We start from the raw sequence: 19893 nt of genomic DNA, 5'->3' as shown, positions 1-19893 counted from the left end.
CATGCTAAGTCATTTAATGTGCTACGATGGAGGCATTATTTGCCATTTTATGACAGAGGAAATGAAGTCTTAAAGAAATAAACTATCATGATCTGGGTCAAATCCTTACATCACTTGTGGGGCAATAATTTGAATCCAGGTTTGTCTGGCTCAACGCATTGCAGGAATTGATGCTTATAACAGTGGTCTTAGAAAATAAAAAATAAAAATAAAAGAAAAAAGAAAAAAATAAAACAGTGGTCTTAAAATAACAACAAGCGCTCGGCTCTATAACTTGTCTTTCTCCCACTCCCACAGAAGGGAGGGATCCTGGTAGGTAACAAATGGAAGAATGGAGCTACAATAGACATAAAAATTAGGAGAAAGAAAAATTTCACTACCAAGGAAATACAGGAAGCCCCCCATTTCTTTTCTTGGTCCATGGGTATGAGATTCCTGACTGGAGGAGTTAAATGATATGAATCTAACAGTCTTGGAGGAGGCAACTTTATTGGAAAGTTTTCTTCCCAGTGAGTGGGCTTAGGAGAGGTGCCTTCTCTTAGTTTTTGCTCTAATTTTACTTGGCAAGATTAGATAGGGACCTGATTTTGTGCTGGGTTCATCTTCCACGAAGGAAGCAGAAACTAGAAGACTAAGACCGGATTAGAATGAGCTCTATGGAATAGGCTTTAGAAACTTTGTTCCACCTAAGTCTCTGAGCTCTAGGTAAAGATGAATTGTAAATTTCTACATTGGCCACTCCATGCCACTATGGTAGGTTCCTTCGTCTATTTTCTGCGACTACAACAGAATACCACAGACTGGGTCATTTATAAACAATCGACATTTATTTGGCTCACAGTTTTGCTGGCTGGAAAATCCAAGAACAGGATGCCAGCATCTGTTCCGTGTCTTGTGAAGGCCTTCCTCCTGCATTAATATATGGCAGAAGGACAAGAGAATGCACTCAAGAGCAAGAGAGTACCCATTTAAAGGCATTAAACCCACACATGTAGACAGAGCTCCCATGGCCTAATCACCTAGTAAAAGCTTCATCTCTTACTACTGTCACAATGGCAATTAATATCAACATTAATTTTGGAGGGGGCATTAAAACTATAGCATTTTCCCCTTGGACTCTTAAAACTCATGTTCTTCTCGCATACAAAATACATGCATTCTATCCCGATAGCCCACAAAGTCTTATTTAAGCACCAACTCAAAAGCCCAAAGTCAGACCGGGCACAGTGGCTCACACCTGTAATCCCAGCACTTTGGGAGGCCGAGGTGGGTGGATCACCTGAGGTCAGGCATTCAAGACCAGCCTGGCCAACATGGTGAAACCCCGTCTCTATTAAAACACAAAAAAATTAGCCAGGCATGGTGGCGCACACCTGTAGTCTCAGCTAATCCAGAGGCTGAAGCAGGAGAATCACTTGAATCTGGAAGGCAGAGGTTGCAGTGAGCTGAGATGGTGCCATTGCACTCCAGCCTGGGCAACAAGAGCTTAACTCCATCTAAAAAAGAAAAGAAAAGAAAAAAAAAGCCCAAAGTCTTGTCTAAATCAGATACGGATGAAACTCAAAGCATGACTCATCCTGAGGCAAATTTCCTCCAGCTGTGAGCTTAGAAATCAAAACAAGTTATCAACTAGCAAAATACAATGATGGGATAGGCATAGGATAGACATTATCAATCCAAAAAGGAAAAGGAGGGAAGAAAAGAGGGATAACTGGTTCCAGTTAAGCCCAAAACCCAATGGGGTGACCAACATTACATTTTAAGACTCTAAAATAATCTCTGTGACTCCATGTCTCACATCCTGGGTACAGTTGGTGGGGGTCGGCCTGCAAGGACTTCAGCAGCCCTGTCCCTCTGGCTTTGCTGGACTCCTCCCACCCAGCAGCTCTCCTAGGTTTGTGTCTCTTGCCTGCATCTCTTCCAGGCTGGCACTATATGCTGCTAGCCTTACAGCTCTGGAATCTCTGAGGTAGCCTTATTCTCACAACTCCACTAGCAGTCCCCTAGTGGGGACTCTGTGTTGACTCTGACCCTGTATTTCTGTTTGACATTACTCTAGCAGGGGCTCTCTGCAGTGGCTCTATCTCTGCCACAAGTCTCTGCCTAAACCCCTAGGCTGTCTACAATGTCCTTTGCAATCTAGGTGGAGACAGCCCATGCCCCTATAGCTCTTGCATTCTGTGTGTCTGTAGAATTAGCACTGCATAGATGCTTCCAAGTCTTACTGCTTATGCCTTCCAAGTGGTGGGTCAGGCTGCACATGTGCATACTTAACCCATGGCTAGAGTATCTAAAGAGTGCTGCACTGAAATGTTGGAATAGTCTTGAGGTGGCCCTGGGCAGTAAGTCCATGGAGGATATCCTGGATTCTTCTCCCGAAACCACTCTGCCCTGCTAGAGCTCTGGGCCTGTGATGGGAGGTACAGCCTTGAAGATCTTTGAAATGACTTAGAGGTCTTTCTTGTATTGTCTTAATGAATAGCATCTGTCTGCCTTCTATCAATACTAATCTCTTTGGCAAATGGTGGCTTGAACACACGCTTAGTTTGCTCTCCTAAATGTGCCTTTTCACTCTTTAAACAGCCAGGCTGTGGATTTTCCAAATTGTTTTGTTCCATCTTTAAGCCATTTCCTTCTAGTCCCATTTTACTGTATATGGATAAAAGTAGCCACTGTACTTTGCTGCATAGATATTTCTTCTACCAGAAATCCTAATTCATCACTCTGAAGTTCTGCATTTCATGAAGTCCTTGGGCATGGACACAATTCAGCCAGGTTTTTGTGCAATTGTATAATGAGGATGACCTTTATTTCAGCTTTCAATATCTTGTTCCTTATCAGAATGGCCTTTTCTGTATATATTGCTACCAAAATTCCAATCATGCCACTTAAGTAATCTCTTAGAAGTTCAGACTCTTCCTACAGCTCTCTCCTCTTCTGAGCCCTCATCTGAATCACCCTTCATGCTCCATTTATAACAATATAGGCTTTTTCTAGCCTGCTCCTCCAAAATCTTCCAGCCTCTGTTCTGAAGCTCTTTCCACATTTTCAGGTGTCTGTTACTGTAATAATCCCATCTTTCAGTACTAGTTTTCTCCTAGTCTGTTTTCTGCTGATATAACAGAATACCACAAACTGGGTAATTTATAAACAATAGAGATTTATTTGACTTATAGTTTTGGAGGATGAAAAGTCAAAGAACGTCGTGCTGTCACCTGCTTGGCACCTGCTTCCTGTGTCATAACATGGCCAAAGGGCAAGGGTGCGTGATTGGTTTGGCTCTGTGTCCCCACTCAAATCACACCTTGAATTAAAATTCCCATAATCCCCATGTGCCAATGGTAGGACCAGGTAGAGGTAATTGAATCATGGGGGCAGTTTCCCCCATGATGTTCTCACGATAATGAGTTAGTCTTACAAGATCTGAAGATTTTAAAAGCATCTGACATTTCCTCTGCTCACACTCTCTCTGTCCTGCTGCCCTATGAAGAATGTGCCTGCTTCTTTTTTGCCTTTCATCATGATTATAAGTTTCCTGAGGCCTCCCAGTCACGCTGAACTGTGAGTCAATTAAACCTCTTTACTTTATAATTTACCCAGTTTTGGGTGTTTCTTCATAGCAGTGTGAGAACAGACTAATACAGTGCATGAGGGCAAAAGAGAATCTACTCCCCAAAGCCTCCCTTTTAGAGGAATTAAACCTACACATGGGCGGGGGTGGGGCCCTCATGGCCTAATCACCTCTTAAAGGCTCCACTGCCTAATATTGTAACAATGGCAATTACATTTCAACATGAGATTTAGAGGGGACATTAAAACCATAGTATTAGGTAAATCCTCTAGAGTTAAGAAAACCATTTGGCTAGAATACACAGGAACTTGAGTGTGGTGGCAGATACTGACAAGGGGTGGATGCAGAAAAGAATAATTTACCATTGTGCTTGCTAACTCCATTTAAGAAAGCAGTGAAGGGTAAACCATATTTTAGAATTATCTCACGACCATGTATTTGGTTATTAAATAAGATTCAGCTAAATGAAAAATTCATGACAGATCATATGTAAGGTCACAAAACAAGTTTTAACAAATTTAAGAAGATGTAAGTAATATCAAATATCTTTTTCTGAACACTGGTATAAACGTAGAGATCAGTAATAAAAGAAATTTCAGAAAATACATAAATATGTAGAAATTAAACAAGAGGTTCTCAAAGAATCAATGGTCCTGTTATCAAAAATAACACGAGATCTACAGAGGAGGCAAAGAGAAACTTTATTTTTCAATAAAATATGATTCACAAATCTGGATAACTTGACCTGGGAGAAACCAAGAGTATATACTCTACCAAAAATGGGGAAAATCTGGACTTTAAGCCTTGCAAGATTTGCTTAGCACACATAGTCAGCTAGGAGTGGGGAGTTTAGGAATATTTATAAGGGTGAGAAAATATTTGCATAGTGAGAAAACATTTAGTAAACATACATAAAAGCCATGTTCACTTTGGGATGGAGTTTTAACAATAAAATAGGTGGAATTTGGCTTTTACCTCAGGAGGTCTTTTGCAGGACCTAAGAAAAGTCTATGTGCAGACTTTGGCTGCTGGTCAAAACTTTCTGTGGTGTTTTAGCAGGAGAAAGTTACTACAATCAGTTTCTTGTTCAATCAAGGCTGTAGTTACGACTTGTGAAATGGAATGGGAGTGGTCAGTCCGCATCTGGTGATCAATGAGTGGCAATTATCTTTTACTGTTTATCTTGAAGTCATTGCTTGCTTAGCTGCTGAAGAAAAAGAAAAAGTCTTATGGCAGTTAGAACATAGTTTATTATTTAAATGTAAGCGTTTGTAACTTAACCCCTGCTTGGCATAGACTTAGGTCTTATTTACAATTTGTTATCTTATGACCACAAAGAGTTCATTCAGTCAGACATCATCTTTATTTTAACAAGTTAAAGACAAAAATAAAAGGTAAATTAAAAAATATCTTAAGATAAATGAAAATGGAAACACAACATAACAAAACTTATAGGACCCAGCAAAAGCAGTTCTAAGAGGGAAGTCTATAAGCAGTGAACTCCTACATCAAAACAGAAGAAAAATACCAAATAAACAATCTAGCACTGTATCTCAATGAACTGGAAGAAGATTAACAAACTAAGTCCAAAATTAACAGAAGGAAATAATAAAGATTGGAGCAGAAATAAATGTAATAGAGACTAGAAAATCAATAGAGATCAACACAAGTAAAAGGTGTTTTTTTTTTTTTTTTTTTTGAGAGATAAACGCAATTAACAAACCCTTAGCTAGATTAAGAAGAAAGGGAATACTCAAAAAAATAAAATCAGAAATAAAAGAGGAAACTTCATAACTGATACCACAGAAGCACAAAGGATCATGAGACTACTATGAACAGTTTTACAACAACAAATTGTGTAACCTAGAAGGAATAGAGATAAATTTTTAGACACGTGCTACTTAACAAGACTAAATCATAAATAAATAGACATCTGAACAGACTAATAATGAGTAAGGAGACCAAATTAATAATAAAAGGTCTTCCATCAAAGAAAAAGCCCAGGGCTTGATGGGTTCACTGCTGAATTATCCCAAATACTTAAAGGAAGCAATTCTTTTCAAACTCTTCCAAAAAACTGAAGAGAAGGAAATACTTCCAAACTTGTTTTAAGAGGACAGCATTATCCTGATACCAAAGCCAGGCAAAGACAGCAAAAGAAAGAAAAATTACGGGCCGATATTCCTATTGAATATAGATACAAAAGTTATTTACAAAATAGTAGCAAACTGAACTCAACAACACCTTTAAAAGATCATTTAAAATGATCAGGTGAAATTCATTCTTGGGATGCAAGGATAAGTTCAACATATGCAAATCAATAAATGTGATATACCACATTAACAAAATTAAGGACAAAACCGTATAATCATCTCACAGAGGCAGAAAAGGCATTTGGCAAAACACAAGATCTTTCATGCTAAAAACTCTTAACAAATTCAGTGTGGAAGGAATTTAGCTCAGCACAATATAGGTCTTATCTGATAGACCTATGGCTAACATCATACTCAACAGTAAAAAGTTGAAAGCTTTTCCTTTAAGATCAAAAACAAGATAAGGATGCTCACTTTTATCACTTCTATTTAACATAATACTGGAAGCCCTAGTTGAAGCAATTAGGTAAAAGAAGGAAATAAAAGGAATCTAAATTGGAAAGAAGAAAGTAAATTGTTTTTCTGTTTGCAGATGACATACTCTTATAAATAGAAAACCATAAAGACTCCACAGGAAACTATTACAACTAATAAATGAATTCAGTAGAGTTGCAGGATTCAAAACCAACATAAAAATTTTTCGTATTTCTATACACAATGAATTATCCATAAAGGAAATAAAGGAAACAATACCCTTCACGGTAGCTACAAAACAACAACAACAAAAACCAAAAACCAACTTACAAATAAATTTAAGCAAGGAGTTGAACAATTGTATACTGAAAATTATGAAATACTAATGAAATTAAAGAGGACATAAATAAATGGAAAGATATCTTGTGTTCATGGATTGGAAGAATTAATATTGCTAAAACACTTATACTACTCAAAGCAATCCACAGATTCAATGCAATTTCTATGAAAATTCCAATGACATTTTTCAGAAATAGAAATAATAATTCTAAAATATGTATGAAACCACATAAGACCCTGAATGACAAAAGCAATCATGAACAAAAAGTACAAAGCCAGAGGCATCACACTATCTGATTTCAAAATCTACTACATAGCTATAGTAATTAAAACACTGGCATAAAAACAGACACATAGTCCAATGGGATAGAGAATAGAGAGCTCAGAAAAAGGTCCACACATTTATAATCAATTGATCTTTAACAAAGTTACTAAGAACACACAAATGGCAGAAAAGACAGTTTATTAAATAAATTGTGCTGGGAAAACTGGATATCCACATGCAGAAGAATGAGATTAAACCATTATTTCACTCTATGTAAAAAAATCAACCCAAAGTAGATTGAAGACTTAAATATAGGACCTAATACTGTAAAACCACTAGAGGAAAACATAGGGAGAGAGTTCCAGGACAATGGTTTGGGCAATGATTTCTTGGCTATGACCCCAAAAGCATAGGCAACAAAAGTGAAAATAGGCAAATAGGATTACAGTAAACTAAAAAGCTTCTGCACAGCAGAGAAAACAACAGCTTGCAAAGACAACCCATGGAATGGAAGTGTTTATTTGCAAGACATACATCTGATAAAGAGTTAATATCTAAAATGTATGAGGAACTAAAACAACTCAAAAGCTGCAGGGGCAGAATGATGTGGTTTGGCTGTGTCCCCATTCAAATCTCAACTTGAATTGTAACTCTCAGAATTCCCAGGTGTTGTGGAAGGGACCCAAGGGCAGGTAATTAAACCAGGGGGGCCAGTCTTGTTCGTGCTATTCTCATGATAATGAATAAGTCTCATGAGATCTGATGGGTTTATCAGGGGTTTCTGCTTTTACTTCTTCCTTATTTTCTCTTGCTACCACAATCCAATTTAAGAAGTGCCTTTCCCCTCCCACCATGATTCTGAGAATTCCCCAGCCATGTGGAGCTGTAAGTCCAATGAAACCTCTTTTTCTTCCCAGTCTTGGGTATGTCTTTATCAACAGCATGAAAATAGACCAATATAAAGTAACACAATTAAAAAATGGGCAAAGAGCCTAAATAACTGTTTTTCAAAGAAGGCATGCAAATGTCTGACAGGTATATGAAAAACTGTTCAAAATCATTAGTCATCAGAGAAATGCAAATAAAACTGCAGTAATATACCAACTGACACTGACACCTGTTAGAATGACTACTATCTAACAAAGGAAAGACAAATGTTGACAAAGATGTGGAGAAAAAGTCATTTTTGCACAAGTTGGTGGGAAGGTAAATTAATATAACCATTATGAAAAACAGTATGAAAGTTTCTTAACAAAATAAAAATAGAACTACCATATGGTCCAGCAATCTTACTACTGGGTATGCACCCAAATCATATAAAATCAGTATGTTGAAAAGGTATCTGCACTCCCATATTTATTCACAATAGCCAAGATACAGTATCAATCTAAGTGTCCATCAATAGATGAATGTATACAGAAAATGTGGTGTATATTCACAATGGAATACTAGTTAGCCTTAAGATAGAAATTGTGGGGTTGGGACCAAGATGGCTGACCAGATTCATCAGAGAAGAGTTTCTTTCACTGAGAGCAGACTGTCAAAAAGACCTGTACACTCCAAGCAGGTCTTCACAAGGAAAACATTGAGAGTGGACAGATGGAGGATGCAGACCCTGGACTGAAGGAGGTGGAGTCTGGGAACCCTGCTTAAGGTTGCTGAGCACCAGAACTTGTTCCTGGCCCTGAGTGACTCCAGGGGAAGGAGTGAGTGGAATGGTCATGGAGTGGCCTACTCTTGCCACAGACCCCCAGAATCCTAGCTGCAAGAGACCTCATGACTCCATGGAGATTTGAGCTAGTGGCAAGATCTGCAAGGAGAGCTGGCAGAAACAGGACTCCAGCCTGTATAGAGCTCAGAGGGTCTGGCATGTGAATAGCTATAGTGGAGCACAGACAAAGACACCCATCCCCTAAGGCTCACCATGTTCCTCTAGGTGGCTTTGGCTATTCTTGACTGTCAGAGCTGGAAAAAGCAGGGTTTTCTTTCCCATGGGACAAGACCAGTCTGATCTGAGCATCCCTTGTCTGCCGGCCTCTCCTGGGGTCCCTGCCTGGTGATGCCCACTTGCAACACAGCTCTGGATGCCCAACTGGGCACTGCTATAGCTCCTTCACTGGCAAAACCCATCTAACTGTTGGAGCGCTTCTGCAGATGGATCCCCACCAGCACAGTCTTACCCACAGCCTCTCCTCACTGCTTTGGCAGCCTGCAAACATGTACATGGAACTAAAGCCTCCCAGCTGCTGCCAGCACAACAATGTATGCATGAACTTTACTGCCCTGATGAAGCGCTTTTGCTGGCATCTCCCATTGGATTGTTGTTACCAGAGGACCAGGAACACCTCAGCCCCACCAGCACAATAGGTGCTTAAGCTTGAGAGGCCAGAGGACAAAGCCATGGGCCTAGTCCCAGCCCTTCAGGGTTACAGCATACAGCCCAGGAACGCTGAGCTGAGACTTGGCCCCGTGAAATCATCCAGAGTGAAGCCAGTTGACTGAACCCAAATTATGCCACAGTCGAACTCTGAAGGGTATCAAAGAATATAAAAGTGAAAAGCTCCATCCAAAGAACAGCAACTTCAAAGATTAATGAAACATCAGTCCACACAGATGAGAAAGAACCAGTGTAAGAACTCTGGCAACTTAGAAAGTCAGAATATCTTTTTACTTCCAAACAACTATACTAGCTCCCCAGCAATGGTTCCTAACTAGGTTGAAATGGCTGAAATAACAGAAACAAGAATTCAGAACCTGGATGGTAATGATCATCAAGATCCAGGAGAAAGTTGAAACTGAATCTAAATAATCTAGGGAATCCAGTAAAACTATACACGAGCTGAAAGACAAAATAGCCTTTTTGAGAAAGAACCAGCCTGATCTGATAGAGATGAAAAAGTTACTAGAAGTCTTTCCTCATACTGTCCCAAGTATTAGCAGTAGAATAGACCAAGCTGAGGAAAGAACTTCAGAGCTCGAAGATTGGTTCTTCAAATCAACTCGGTCAGACAAACATAAAGAAGAAAGAAAAAAAAAGAATGAAGAAAACCTACAATAAATATGGGATTAGGTAAAGACACCAAACCTATGATTCATTAGCATCTCTGAGAGAGTGAGCAACCTTGAAAACATATTTGAGAATATCATCCATGAAAATTTCCCTAACCTTGCTAGAGAGATGAACATTCAAATTCAGGAAATTCAGAGAAGTCCTGTGAGATACTATCCAAGATGACCATCCCCAATACATGTAGTCATCAGATTCTCCAAAGTCAATGTGAAAGAAAAAATATTAAAGACAAATAGAGAGAAAGGGCAGGTCACCTACAAAGATAAGCCCATTACGCTAATAGCAGACCTTTCAACAGAAACTCTATAAACCAAAAGAGATTGGTGGCCTATATTCAGCATTTTTAAAGAAAAGGATGCCAACTGAGATTTCATATCTGGCCAAACTAAGTTTCACAAGGGAAGGAGAAATAACATTCTTTTCAGACAAGCAAATGCTAAGAGAATTTGTTACCATTAGACCTGCCTTACATGAGGTCCTTAAAGGAGTGCTAAATATGGAAACTAAAGACTGTAACAGCCACCACAAAAACACACTTAAGTACATAGACCATAGACACTGTAAAACTCTACATAATCAAGTCTTCATAACACTGAGCTAACAATGCAATGACAGGACCAAATCCACACATATCGATATTAATATTGAACATACATGGGCTAAATGCCCCCACTTTAAGAGGCACAAAGTAGTAAGTTGGATAAAAAGGCAAAACACAACTGTATGCTCTGTACAAGAGACCCATCTCAAATGTAATGACACACATAGGCTCAAAGTAAAAGGATGGAGAAAAATCTATTAAACAAATTAAAAATAAACAAGAGCAGAAATTGCTATCTTTATTTCAGACAAAACAGACTTTAAACCAACAATCATACAAAAGGACAAAGAAGTATGTTACATAAAGATAAAGGGTTCAATTCAGCAAGAAGACTTAACCATCGTAAATATATATGCACCCAACACTGGAACACTGAGATTCATAAGACAAGTTCTTAGGCACCTACAAAGGGACTTAGATTACCACACAAAAATAGTGGGAGACTTCAACACCCCACTGAGGATATTGGATAGATCATTGAGGCAGAAAGCTAACAAAGATACTCATGACCTAAACTCAACACTTGACCAAACGGGCCTAACAGACATGGAGATACAGGACACTACACCACTACACCCAACAGCATATACATTCCTCTCATTTGCATATGACACATACTCTAACATAAAACATGTGTTCGGCCCTCAATCAATTCTCCATGAATTCAAAAAACTGAAATTATAACAACCACATTCTCAGACTACAGTGCAGTAAAAATAGATATCAATACCAAGAAGATATCTCAAAACCATACAATTACATAGAAATTAAACAACCTGCTCCTGAATGACTTTTGGTTAAACAATGAAATTAAGGCAGAAGTCAAGAAATTATTGGAAACTATTGGAAACAGACGTATAACATAGTAGAATCTCTGGGGCACAATTAAAGCAGTGTTAAGATGGAAGTTTATAGCACTAAGCGCCAACATCAAAGAATTAGAAACATCTCAAATTAACAATCTAACATTACACCTGGAGGAAGTAGAAAAACAAGAGAGAAAAACTGTCTCTCTTCACAAATGATCTTATTCTGTACCTAGAAAACCCCACAGTCTGTGCCCAAAAGCTTCTAGATCTGATAAACAACTTTAGAAAACTTTCAGAATACAAAATCAATGTACAAAAATAAGCATTTTTATACATCAACAACATCTAAGCTGAGAGCCAAATCATGAATGCAATTTCATTCATAATAGCCACAAAAAGAATAAAATAACTAGAAGTACAGCTAAACAGGGAGAAGGAAGACCTCTACAATGAGAGTTACAAAACACTGCTGAAAGAAGTCACAGATTACATAAACAAATGGAAAAACATTTCATACTCGTGGATAAGAAGAATTGATATAATTCAAATGGCTATTCAGTGAATAAATTCAGTGCTATTCCTATCAAACTACTGATGACATTTTTCACAGAACTGGAAAAAAAAACTGTTCTAAAATCTGTATGGAAGCAAGAAAGAGCCTAAAAGTTTAGTGCAGTCCTAAGCAGAAAGATCAAAGCCAGAGGCATCACACTACTTGACTTCAAACTGTAGTATAAGGCTACAGGAACCAAAACAGCATGATACTCACACAGAAACAGACACATAGACCAATGGAATAAGTGAGACAACCAAGAAATAAACGTGCACTCCTACAACCGTCTGATCTCCAACAAAGTTGACAAAAACAAGCAGTGGGAAAGGACTCCTTATTCAATAAATCATGTTGGGATAACTGCCTGGCCATATGCAGAAGATTGAAACTTGACCCTTCCTTACACCATATAAAAAAATCAACCCAAGATGAATTAAATACTTAAATGTAAAAGTGAAAACTATGAAAACCCTAGAAGAAAATCTAGGAAGTACCATTTTGGACATAGGTCCTGGCAAAAATTTCATGATAAATACTCCAAAAGAAATTGCAACTAAAATAAAAATTGACAAATGGGACCTTCATGATTACAGCTCCCTTGAAAAGCTTCTTCTGCACAGCAAAAGCAACTATCAACAGAGTAGAGACAACCTACAGAATGGGAGAAAATATTTGTAAACTATGCATCTGAGAAAGGTCTAATATCTGGAATCTAAAAGGAATTTAAACAAATTAATAAGCAACAAATAACCCCATTTAAAAATGGGCAAAGAACTTGGACACTTCAAAAGAAGATATACACACAACCAACAAGCTTATGGAAAAATGCTTAAAATCACTAATCATTAATGAAATGCAAATCAAATCTACAATGAGATAGCATCTCACACCGGTCAGAATGGTTGTTATTAAAAAGTCAAAAAATGACTGGGCATGGTGGCTCACACCTGTAATTCCAGCACTTTGGGAGCCCGAGGTGGGTGGATCACCTGAGGTCAAGAGTTCAAGACCAGCCTGCCCAACATGGCAAAGCACCATCTCTACTAAAAATACAACAAAATTAACTGGGCATGGTGGTGGGTGCCTGTAATACTGGCTACTCGGGAGGCTGAGGCAGGAAGATTGCTTGAATCTGGGACAGTGAGCCGAGATTGAGCCACTGCACCCAAGCCTGGGCATCAAGAGTGAAACTCCACCTCAAAAAAAAAAAAAGTCAAAAAGTAACAGATGATAGTGAGGTTGCAGAGAAAAGGGAATGCTTGTACACTGATGGTGGGAATGTAAATTGGTTCAGTCACTGTGGAAAGTAATTTGGAGATATCTCAAATAACTTACAACAGCAATTCATTCAACCCAGCAATCTCGCTACTGGGTATATACCCAAAGGAACATAAATTATTCTACCATAAAGACACATGCATGCATATGTTCATTGCAACACTATTCACAGTATCAAAGACATGGAATCAGCATACATGCCCATCAATGGTGGACTGGATGGAGAAAATATGGTACATATACACCATGGAATACTATGCAGCCATAAAAAGAATAAGATCTTGTGATTTGCAGCACCACGCATGGAACCACAGACCATTATCCTAAGTGAATTAACATGGGAACAGAAAACCAAATAGTACATGTCCTAACTTACAAGTGAGAGCTAAACACTGAGTACACATAGACACAAGGAAGGGAACAACAGGCACTGGCGCCTAATTGAGGTTGGAGAATGGGAGGAGGATGAGGATTGAAAAACTACCTATTGGGGGTCCTGTGTTTATTACCGGGCTGCCAAAATAATCTATACACCAAACCCGCATGACATGGAATCTACCCATGTAACAAACCTGCACACGTATCCCCAAACTGAAACTGAAAGTTAGAAAGAAGTAAAACAAAACAAAACAAAATCCTGTCATTTATTACAAAATAGATAAACCTGGAGGATATTATGTTAAGAGAAATACAATCTTGGTCCATTTTTTGTTGCTTATAACTGAATACCTGAAACTGGGTAATTTATAAAGAAAATAAATGTATGTCTTAAAATTGTGGAGGCTGAGAAGTTCAATGTGAGGAGTCACCTCTAGTGAGAGGCTTCTTGCTGATGGAGACTCTCTGAAGAGTCCCGAGAGAATACAGGGGATCCTGTGGTAAGGGGGCTGAGCACACTAACACTCAGGTCTCTTTTCTTTTTTCTTTTTTCTTTTTTTTTGAGACGGAGTCTCGCTCTGTCGCCCAGGCTGGAGTGCAGTGGCTGGATCTCAGCTCATTGCAAGCTCCGTGTCCCGGGTTCACGCCATTCTCCTGCCTCAGCCTGCCAAGTAACTGGGACTACAGGCACCCGCCACCTCGCCCGGCTAGTTTTTTGTGTTTTTTAGTAGAGATGGGGTTTCACCATGTTAGCCAGGATAGTCTCGATCTCCTGACCTCATGATTCGCCCGTCTCGGCCTCCCAAAGTGCTGGGATTACAGGCTTGAGCCACCACGCCCGGCCCAGGTCTCTTTTCTTTTTCTTACAAGGCCACCCATTCTCCTTGAATGATAACCTGTTAATCCATTAACCCATTAATCTATTAAACAAGAATGAATTAATCCATTAATGATGGCAGAACACTTATGATCCACTCTCCTCTTAAAGGACCTATCTCTCAATACTGCCACATTGGGGATGAAGTTTCCGCATGAGTTTTGGAGGGCCATTTAAACCATAGCAAATAGCCAGGCACAGAATGATAGAGACCTCATTATCTCACTTACATGTGTAATGTAAAAGATTCTCACTTATAGAAATAGGGAGTAAAATGACAGTTACCCAAGGCTTGGGATAGGGGCACTGGGGTAATGCTTGCCAAAGGACAAAAAAATTCAGTTAGAAGGAATTACTTCAAGAGATCTATTGTACATCATGACAACTAAAGATAACAATGTATTATATATTTAAAAATTGTTAAGCTAGTAGATTTTAGGGGTCCTCACCACAAAAATTAAGCATATGAAAGAAATGTACATGTTAAATAGCTTGATTTAGCTATTCCACAATGTAGATATATATCACATGTTGTATACCATAAATATATACAATTTTTACTTGTCAGTTAAAAAGTAAATAAAAAAGAAATACTTCTGAATTAAAGAAAATGTAAGATCAGAAATAAATTCATGGATGTGGAATGTTTTAATATCCAGTGGTGTCAAGATACTGAACAAAGATGCCTGCTTCGATTGACAGGAGATACTTATTAATCCTCACTGAATGATTGCCCGTACAATATTCTTGACTGATAGGTCTTCACCTGCTAACTCTTTCCTTCTGCATGTGTACCTAACAGACAATTTAGTACAAGGAGGGAATTTATTTATGTCTGTGGCTTTATCTCCCCTTCCTCTTGGGAGTTGTTCTATTCGCTGATACCAATTGTTGTCTTAGTTCATTTGGGCTGCTACAACAAAATATCATAGACTGGGTGTCTTCTAAATAACAGAAATTTATTCCTCAGAACTCTGGAGGATAGAAGTGCAGGATCAGGGTACTGGCAGATTCAGCGTCTGGTGAAGGTCCACTTTCTGGCTCATAGAGTGTCTTCTCAGTGTGCCCTCACATGGCAGAAAGGGCCGTCTTTTATAAGAGAACTCATTTTATGCATGAGAGCTCTGATATTAAGAGCTGATCACCTCTCAAAGGCTCCTCCTCCCAAAGGCCCTTCCTCTATCATATTGGGGGGTCGAATTTTAATGTATGGATTTTGGGGGTACGCAAACGTTTAGTCTATTGCAAATATTCTCCATTAGTTGCTGTCATGAGTTAGCTTAGCAGTGACGCCTGTCCCTGTGGTTCAGTGCTGCATGGTCGGGTACTACAGCAATGACAGGGTGTCAGTCAGTCCAACTGGGGGATTCAGCATCAGAAAATTTCTTGTACCAGACATATGCTGCATTCTCCAATATGAGCTTTAGCAGCAATATGGGTACTAGTTTGATTTTCTATTTGCTTTACTATTTTATCTTAGTTTTAAATTGGGTTATAACTTGCTGAGAAAGAGGGTAGAATTTATCAAATGCCCTCGAATCTGAAAAATCCCAAGGAGCACATAAATTTTCTTTTCCCAGGCCGGGCGTTGTTTCTCACGCCTGTAATTCCAGAACTTTGGGAGGCCGAGATGGGCGGATCACAAGGTCAGGAGATCGAGACCATCCTGGCTAACATGGTGAAACCCCATCTCTACTAAAAATACAAAAGATTAGCCGGGCGTGGTGGTGGCGCCTGTAGTCCCAGCTACTCAGGAGGCTGAGGCAGGAGAATGGCGTGAACCCGGGAGGCGGAGCTTGCAGTGAGCCGAGATTGTGCCACTGCACTCCAGCCTGGGTGACAGAGCCAGTCTCTGTCTCAAAGAAAAAAAAAAATTATTTTCCCAGCTTTTACTTTAAGATGATATTCTGTAAATTTATACAAAAGATGTTAAAAAGATAAAAAGATGTTTTCTTTGTCTTTTCTGAACAATGTGAATAATTATAATTTTTAAAATCTCTGCCCAGCCTACATGTTTTTACTTTTTAATTCAGAACTCTTACTTTTAAGTGTAGGAACTAATTCATAATCCTAGTTATAATATTGTATTGTTCCTAGATTATAAAACTGTATTCGAACTATTATTTTACTAAATCTTAGACCTTTAAAAGCATCTAAAGGCCGGGCACAGTGGCTAACGCCTGTAATCCAGCACTTTGGGAGGCCAAGACGGGTGGATCATGAGGTCAGGAGATCGAGACCATCCTGGCTAACACGGTGAAACCCCATTTCTACTAAGAATAATAATGATTTAAAAAATTAGCTGGGCCTGGTGGCGGGTGCCTATAGTCCCAGCTATTCAGGAGACTGAGGCAGGAGAATGGTGTGAACCTGGGAGGCAGAGCTTAAACCACCCATCATCTCTTTGCTCAGAGGTGACCACTGTTAACATTTTGGTACGCATTCTTCTAGGTTATATTCCATATAAGGAACACATAACACATGCATGACACACATATGCATCCACTCTCTATTTTTCAGAAAAAGAAATTAAGTCTTAGAGAGGTTGTGACTTGACTAAATTAACCCTGTTATTGCCAAAATGAGACAGAAATCAGAGCTCTTACATTTGCTTTAGAGATGGCTCAAGAAATCCTTCCTAATGAATGTCTTTAAATATTGAAGGATCGGTGAATTCACATTAGCTTTTTTAGGAGACTCCCTGAAAGTCTGTTTTGAGGAGATGCTCTTTAAGGCTACTCATTAAAATGATAAACACCAGGAGTGGGGTGGTACTTAGTGAAATCTCTAGGAGAGAAAGGTAAATCTCACCAGGATTAACACATCTTGGGAACCACACATCACTGCACTTTGGAAAAGATGCAGCTTACCACAAAAGACACACTGTAAAGGCACTGCCATTTCTTAAAAGAACAAAAGATGAGCGGAAAATGTAGACCAAATTAGATCAATTGGGAGATTATGACATTTGATGGAGGATTCCATGTGGAAAATGTGCCATCACCAGATGGAGAAATATTTTATAATGCCTATTCTTCAGTTGGATTAGGACATAGAAAAATGCCATATTTGAGCTTGGTCATAGGATGCTTAGGGATGCCATGTGTAGAGAACTCTCCTTACACTGTACTTTCCCATCCCACTGAAGGCTAAATCTCCAAACCACTCTAAATCTGACAATTCTAGAAGAAAAATTCCAGATAAAGGTGAAGAAATACAATGACATAAAAATTCAGTTACATTGAGTAATTTCATTCCATAGAGTTCAATGCAGTTTTTAAGTCTTACAATTTTTACAAACTTTTTGTCATATGTACATATATATTTTTGCAGTTTTTTTTTTTTTTTTTTTTTGAGACATGGTCTTGCTTTGTCACCCAGGCTAGAGTAGTGAGATCACAACAAACTGCAGCCTAGTCCTCCTGGGCGTAAGTGATTCTCCCACCTCAACCTCCCAAGTAGCTGGTGCTACAAGCATGTGCCATCTAGCTAAGTTTTGTATTTTTTGTAGAGACGGGGTTTGGCCATGTTGTCCAGGCTGGTCTTAAACTCCTGGGCTCAAGCGATCTGCCCATCTCAGCCTCCCAAAGTGCTGTGATTACAGGCGTGAACCACCATGTTTGGCCCCAAAAGCTTTCTAATTATAGCTTACTTCGAAATAGGCACTGTTCCAAAAATATTTGAGATCTTTATAATGGTCGTTTATGGACCTTGTTACAGATTGAATGTTTGCATTTTCCCCAACGTGATGGTATTAGGAAGTGGGGTATTTGGGAGGTAATTAGGTCATGAGGGTGGAACCCTCATGTAGGTGTTCTCTGGAGCACCTAAGAAACTCCTGAGCTGCTTCTTGCTCTTGGCCACACAATGAGAAGATGGCCATGTGCAATCTGAATCTGCCCTCACCTTGATCTTGAACTTCCCAGCCCCTAGAACTGTGAGAAATAAGTGAGTGTTATTTAAGCCACCCAGGCTCTGGTAATTTGTTACAGCAGCCTAAAGTATCTAAGACCTTAATTTGGAGTTTGGGGATTACCTATTATCTGTCGGCTGGTAACAGATTCAAACATTATTAGAAGAGTTGTCTGTTAGTATGATCGAATGCAGAGGGCACAGTGTTTGCTGGGTTTATCATGTCGAAATATTCTTTTCTTCCAGGGCCACAGCCCCTTTGATGGGCATTTTGATAGAAATGCAATTAAAAAGTAGATTAGATATTCTGTTGCAGAGTATAATGGATAATGACATTTTGATCAATGAAAACATGTACGATTTCTAAAAATTTTATTTTTTTCTGAAGATATTTATATATTAATTATAGATTTGAGGAATACAGGAAAATAAAGCTCCATGAGAAGCTTTAGTCTTAGGCCGGGTGCAGTCGCTCAAGCCTGTAATCCCAGCACTTTGGGAGGCCGAGACGGGCGGATCACGAGGTCAGGAGATCGAGACCATCCTGGCTAACCCGGTGAAACCCTGTCTCTACTAAAAAATACAAAAAACTAGCCAGGTGAGGTGGCGGGCGCCTATAATCCCAGCTACTCGGGAGGCTGAGGCAGGAGAATGGCATAAACCCGGGACACGGAGCTTGCAGTGAGCTGAGATCCGGCCACTGCACTCCAGCCTGAGCGACAGAGCGAGACTCCCTCTCAAAAAAAAGAAAAAAAGAAAAAGAGAAGCTTTAGTCTTGACTGGTCACATTACTCCTGGATCCCCACTGTGTATGCGTCACCACTTCGAGGGATACACACACTCCCACACGCATTCAAGAATAAATAGAAGCAGGTTTATAGCCCATACTGTTTATAACTTTTAAGTCATTTTTTAAAGTGTGAATATTTATCCTTGTCATCAAATATCATTTTAAAATATAGATTTTAATGAATGACAATATTGCTTGTTCTGGATATTATATACCACTTATGTTTAAGATTTAGGCTGTCACACATATAAATTGTTTCTCTCTCTTCTTTATAACTGACCCTGTGTTTAATATCTTTATTAATAAATAATTTTTTATATCTTTGTTTCCTCACGGTAAATTCATAGAATTAGAGTTAGGCAAATATTATAGAAATTTTTTTAAGAATTTTGATGCATATTGGTAAATTACCTATTAAAAAGGATGGAACAGGTAACATTCTCACTAACGGCATATAAATATCCACTGTCTTATAACCTCACTAATACTGAGTGTTATTGTAAAACAATTGCTTATATGATGCATTAAAAATGGGCCCGGCATTTAAAGTCCTTTGATTTGACCATAAGTTGAACTTTAAGAAATATTTTTATTGTCCACATGTATTTTTTTATTTTGTGCATCAGCCTTTCCCATTTTGCCAAGTTTCCTAGTGGCATATCCATCTCTTTCTACCGTGTAAGAGCATTTTATGTATTAGGAATAATGACTCGTTGTCTGTTATTTATGGTGTCCCAATTTCTTCCTAGTTTGTGTTTTTCAGATTTTGCTTTTGGAAGCTTTTGTTGCATAAACATTTTAAATTTTTATGTGATCAAACCCATCAATCTTTTACTTTATGTTCTCTTTTCTTTATTTCTATGCTTGGAAATGCTTTCCCTAC

The sequence above is a fragment of the Rhinopithecus roxellana genome, chromosome 3 (assembly GCF_007565055.1).
Source record: "Rhinopithecus roxellana isolate Shanxi Qingling chromosome 3, ASM756505v1, whole genome shotgun sequence".
NCBI lineage: Eukaryota > Metazoa > Chordata > Mammalia > Primates > Cercopithecidae > Rhinopithecus > Rhinopithecus roxellana.
This window is presented reverse-complemented; position numbering follows the sequence as displayed.